Source organism: Dermacentor andersoni, chromosome 3 (assembly GCF_023375885.2).
Source record: "Dermacentor andersoni chromosome 3, qqDerAnde1_hic_scaffold, whole genome shotgun sequence".
NCBI classification, from domain to species: domain Eukaryota; kingdom Metazoa; phylum Arthropoda; class Arachnida; order Ixodida; family Ixodidae; genus Dermacentor; species Dermacentor andersoni.
In genome coordinates this window covers 36,605,426-36,611,842 of record NC_092816.1, presented here as the reverse complement: position 1 = coordinate 36,611,842, position 6,417 = coordinate 36,605,426, and positions in this window count along the sequence as shown.

Sequence of the window (6,417 nt, the reverse complement as noted above, 5' to 3'; positions counted from 1 at the left end):
GCGCGGGGCGGTGGGCACGAAATGTGAAAGGTGAGTGGCCTGAAGGCAGTTCGATGTGACAACCGTCTTTGGCCGTACAGCTGAGAAAAAAATTATTTTTTTCTATTGTATTCTTATTCCGCCGCGCTCGGCATTCCAACGACTATGCGCGTCCTGTCCAAGACTGTGCCTCTCAGTGGTGCCACGTCATCCTGATTGTCGTGCGCTTGATTATAACTCAATCCGGGAATTATTCATTCGTTGTCGCATTCGGAAGATTACCTTTGTCGTCTACTCAAGGGTCAGAACGAGTGAGTGAACGCACATCACGAGTTTTCTGACGCCATACTTGTGCTATGTCTGTGTGGATAATGTTGAATAGCTCATCTTTTTCTGCTTTGACACGTTTAAAAATTTTTGCATCGTGGAACTTACAATTGTTTTGAAGCAAATCAGAGCGAAATGTTACACGCCACAGCCATCTAAGTGACTCTGTGAAACCTGTTGTTCGCCACTTTGGTAAAGAATTGTTAAGAAAGGGCTTGCAGCGCGACGAAACGGACGCACATGAGCCAGGTAGACGATGAATAGGACCGCCTGCTAGTTTATTTGAACATTGTTACTTGTTTCTTTTTGTTTTTGTTTTTTCACTGTGGCATTCGCTCTATAGACATGACCCCTCAAGATTACCATTCTCTTATTCATTCCTATGCTTGGCCAATCCCCAATAGTAGGCATGCGCCATACTTGGAAGGAAGTCATACCAAACCAAGGTTATCTTGCCGATTGCGTTACCGCTGCGACAAAATTTTGCGATATCGTTTCTGTTATGGCCGCTGTGCCTCAGTATTATTTGCTCCGATTTCTACGGCAGTTGCAAAGGCGGCGCAGAAGCACCTATTTTCAAGTTTCAGGCGTAAGAAATCGCCGACTCATTCCGAAGACTAAGCATGACGAGGCTCAGCGATACCGAGTCGCGTCTCGCCAAAGGCAACCTAGACAAGCTGAGTGACGTCACACGCGATCTATGAACTGAAACGCGTCGTGCTGTGTCCACGGATTGGATCGGTGATTTTAGGGGGAGATATCGTGTAAACACCCATTCAGTGGACATGTCAATTTCGTCTGTTGCTGAAGTTTTGATTGGCAGGGCTGGGGGATGCGTCAGAAGGAGATGGGCGCGCCCAGCCAATCAGCACTTCATCAGCAGACGGGATGGACATGTCCACTCGACGAACACTTACAGAATACACTCCCCCCCCCCCCCCCTCCCCTTTAACCTCCTTGAGCTGCTGTGTGAGTCTGGTGTTACCTTCTCCTCATTCGTCAGCAAACGGATCATCCGTTGTACGGCTTTTGTAGCGAAGAGGCCGTTTTGTTTTTGCAACAGAAACCCACGTTCTCGTTTCACATTCGGCACTTAACTGCCTACCCGCTTTTCTTGCGCAGCAGGTTTTCTCTTCGTTCGTTTTCATTCGCACAATGACATTTACACGCTGATTATGTCACAAAGACAACAGACAACCTGTTATGAATGCTTCCGTGTCCATTTTGTTCTTGTGCTTCTGAGTTTCTTTTGGGCGCCGTCGGTGTTGTTTGTTTTCTATATATGCTATCAATGCCTACTTATTGCGTGAGGCGTGCTTGCGGTGGGAGGTCGCTATTGCGTAGTGACGTCGTACCTTCTGCCAATACGGGCCAATGTTTGTCAGATGCGTACGCAACGAATGTAGCACATTTGAAATTGTTGCATTGACTACAGTTTAGTAGACAACACACAATGGCACTCTTTCAATACTACACTATACGCATTAGCTGATTGCATAAGCCGTGTGATTTGACCGGCTACCACTGACTGTATTAACAGTTGTAATCGTCGTCGACTAGTTCGAGCAGAGTTCCAGTTGAGTAAGCCGTGACAACTGCAGCTAGCCTCCTGACTATCTCCACTGCTCGAGCCATTGACCCGTAAGAGCAAGATGGTTCGGTTATATCCAAAGCAAGGGCACATTTTCCTATAGCAGTGAAAATTTCTTTTGTGGAAACCGTAAAGAATCTTCCCATAGTCTCAGATAGGCGCCAACTCCTGCTTTGATTTCACTCTCGTTTAGTTGCTCGTTTGCTGTTCATTGGCGCATACTTCTTTAGCGACAGGTAGGCGTGAGTGTCGATGCGGTTGACGTTATTTAGCTTCTTGGCTCATGGCGTCCCGACTTGGGACTAGCCGGGTGCGCGACGAGTTCGCGTCCTCGCCGGATCTGCAAGTTTCTTCACTCACTCTTGGCTCATGACGAATAGGAGGAATCTATCTAGAATCGGGTGGTCAAAGCAGAGTTATGATAAACGTAAACTTTCATTTACAATGTCCCAGCATGGCTTTAAGCAATGCTAGAACACCGTAAATGGGCTAAATTGCATGGCACAGGTACAAGAAAAAAATGAACCCGACCGCATGAAGGGAAAAGAATCATAAATAAAGAACGACAAGAGTCACGAGGCAATAGGTTGGAAACCGATAGGAAAACATTGTGTGCTAGTGTAAACAACCCCGTGGCTAAATCCCGAAAGCCAATGCTGCTAAAAAATATGATAACGGAAATTGACAAATTCGGGCGAAGTCAATGTGTTGGTGTCCGTGTGCAATATCATTATTTCTCTCTCTCTCTCTCTCACACACACACACACACACGCACACACACACACGCACACACACACACACGCACACGCACACACACACACACATATATATATATATATATATATATATATGTATATATATGTGTGTATGTGTTATCATAACACACACATATAACACACACATCATGCAACGCGGCATCGACGTCGTACAAGCTTATGCGGAGTCGAGAGGCCTGACGTGCTCACCGGAAAAATCCGAATACCTACTGATCAAGCCCGGCAGAAGCAGATGTCCCAGGGGATTACCACGGAGAAGGCGCTTCCTTGGACTTAAGGTCGGAGAACTTACCATCCCGGAGCGCCCCAGTATCAAAATATTGGGGCTAGACTTTCAGAACACGCTGCGCTGCGGGCTCATGTTAAAGAAACTCCAGAGGGCGACCAACTACACATTACAGCTCATTCGCCGGGTGGCTAATCGGCACCACGGCATGGGCGAGGGCGATCTGCTTCGGCTTGTGCAGGCATACATAACCAGCAGAACCATGTACTCGACACCATATGTCAAACTCGCAGCCACGGACTTAGCCAAATTAAACACCATGATCCGACGAAGCACAAAGGCAGCCTTGGGCCTTCCGGACCACGCGGCCACCGCAAGGCTAGAGGCCTTAGGCATGCATAACACGATCGAGGAGCTCTTAGACGCTCACCACACAGCCCAAATCCGTCGTCTCTCGCTAACCCCGGCTGGCCGCACAGTCCTCCGGAAGCTCAGTCTCGAGGCTATCCCCGAGGGGACCGAGTACATTACGATTCCGCGAAAGGTCAGGGGGCATATTTATGCCCCACCTCTACCCCGCAACATGGACCCCGAGTTCCATCAGGGCCGTCGGCAGGCACGCAGTGAAGCCATTTGGCGACGCTACGGCTGGCAAGATGGAGTGCTTTACACAGACGCAGCCAGACACCCTCGGGGTGACCTCATGACCGCGGTGGTAGCGGATCACAACGGAGGACTGATAGAATATACAACAATCACGGCTGGCCGAGTGGTGGAAGCGGAGGAAACCGCGATTGCCATGGCCATGCATGCGGAAGCGAATACCGTCATCAGCGACAGCAAGCAGGCCATCGGCAATTTCGTCCGTGGTAGAATTTGCAAACAGGCGTACCATGTCCTCACACGACGCCCCCTAAGCGGCTTGAAAACCCTCGTGTGGACCCCCGCTCACGCGGCTGTGCCCGGCAACGCGTCGGCTCACAGTTTGGCTCGAGATCTCGCGCGCCGAGCCTCGTCCGCGGATGCGGACGGCGTGAATGAGGAGGAGAGACACGAGGAACCCTGCGAGACCTATTATGAAATAGCTCATCGGTATCGCTTGAGGCGTCGCGCGCTTCCACCACCGGCCAAGCAACTCGACAAAACGCAAGCGGTCGCGTTTCGGCGACTTCAGACAAATACATACCCACACCCAAAATACATTAACAAAATCACAGGGGGCAGGGAAAGCGACAAATGTAGGCTATGTTCAGAAACAGGAACACTAACACACATAATGTGGGAATGCACCTCGCTCCCGTTCTCTCATCCCCCCGTCAGCAGCGAGACTGACTGGACAGCCTGGCTCAGTTCCGGGGACGTCGACCGACAACTTGAACTGGTGGACTGGGCGGAAAAGGCCAAGCAGGCCCAGGGCCTTACTTGAGCCCTAACCCTCAGCCACGTCCCTCTTTACCCTTCCCCCTTTCAATAAAGTTTATCACCACCACCACCACATATATAACACACACACGTTATCATAACACACACATATATATATATATATATATCTTCTGTCGATAGATGGATCGGAGTGTCACAAAATTAGTCGCCTTTTGGCCGTGTTTCTCTTGTTCTTTTAGGTAACCCTATAGTCCCGTGTGGCCCCAAAAGCGGAACCCGTCTGCCTCCGCAGGAGTTGGCAAGGACGCACTGCGTGTAGTGAGAAATTAGTTCCACGCGCGTGCACACCAGCTGCATCTTTTATTTAGCTCGCACTCTTGCAGGGCAGCGTGCCCCTTTGATGCGGGCTCGGCAGCAGCGTCGACTCTCGGTTTGGGCTTTATTCCGGGAGCCGACGCACGTTGCTCTTCTTCTGACTGTCATGTTGCTGCGATAGTAGCGGCCCTTTGACGGTTGTATTAACTACGGGTGACTGAATATTGGTTATTTGTGGATCAATGTTATCGTTATGTTATGTTACCGTGTTTTACAGCGAAGTGGTTTATGGCTAGGGCTCCGTGCATTTTTGTTCTCCGTGAGCAAGAACTATCATCGTCAGTGGCTCATAGCCCCGTAAGCATTCATGCTCCCGTAAGCAAGCAAAAAATGTAACGGCTCATAGCCCCGTAAGGCTGAGGCTACAAGCACTCAGCAAAGTGAAGCGAACAGTGCTCAAATTCGTTATAATTTCGCATACAACATACAGAACACCATGTCGAGAACTCTCCTCATCGATGGCTCATACCCCCGTGAGCAATGGCTCATACCCTTGTGAGTGACGGCTCATACCCCCGTAAGCAAGCAAAGAGTGCAATGCCTAGTAGTCCTGTATGGTTCATGGCTACTCACTTTGCATTTCATATTTACTTTTATCCTTTTTTTCTCCAACTCTTTTCTGGAATCTTTTAATCCCATTCCCCATCCCTATACAGAGTAGCATGCCAGCAGTTATATACGCGCCGGCAAAATTCTCTGTTTTTCCAATAAAGAGCCCTCTCTCTCTCTCTCTCACTTTGCATGAATTAGCTGCGATGGCACTACCCCTATTGTTGTCGGTTATTTCAGTGTGGATGCGTCGGTAGCTAAAAAGGAGTGGTTTACGCGTTCCGTGTTGCAGACATATCCCTTGCCATGCCGTACCGATCCCGCCCAACCGACCACCCAGCGGTGTACGTGCATCGATTTGATGTTATCAAAGAATGTGATTGCAGTAGCGAGTGAAATAATGACCACCGATCAAGACATTAAATGAGTATGCGTACTTTTCGTCACGATGACCACACATCAAGACAATGAAGGAGTTCGTACCTTTGTTCAAAATTATGTGTCATCTCACTGTCGTGTGCCAAACAGCTTCGCTGGTCAACCACCTTCACAGAGTGGAATGGCTCATCACTTTCTCAATTTTTTTTTCGTTGAACAGTTTGGCTAACGTTAGTTTGGACACGCGGTATAATGACATGTCCGCTCTTCCTGCAGTCGACACAGCCTTCTGATATGACAGCTTGGTGCCGAACTCGAACCGTATGCTCGATTGTGGTCGCGACATATCATATGTGCCGCGAAAGATCACCCACTCGCTGGATAGGGCTCTCATGGATTGGCGGCGAAGGATTCCAGCGGTATTGGCGGCAGAAATTGTTCTGGAACCAGTCAGCGCGGAAAGGGCCTTGTCATAAGAATTCACCGTCGCCGAATTAGATTCCCTGCCGCTCTAGACGCCACATGTCTCAGTGTGGACGAGTCATAACTGCAAGAAGAAGGCTCCGAGGAAACTGGTAATTGGAACGCCAAGATATTTCGTAGCACATCGTTAGAACGAATATTTCAGAAAATTACAACCATTCCACTTTGTGAAGATGGAATGGCAGCGAAAGCTGATCACAGTCAAAGCTCTCAAACGAAAAGCAAAGTGCTTTCGCTGCTATTCCATCTTCACAGAGTGGAATAGTTGTCATTTGCTTGAAGTGTCTGATGATGGGAGTTCATTTCTTTGAATGAATGATTTAGTAAAAACAGTGGCTGATGATCGATTG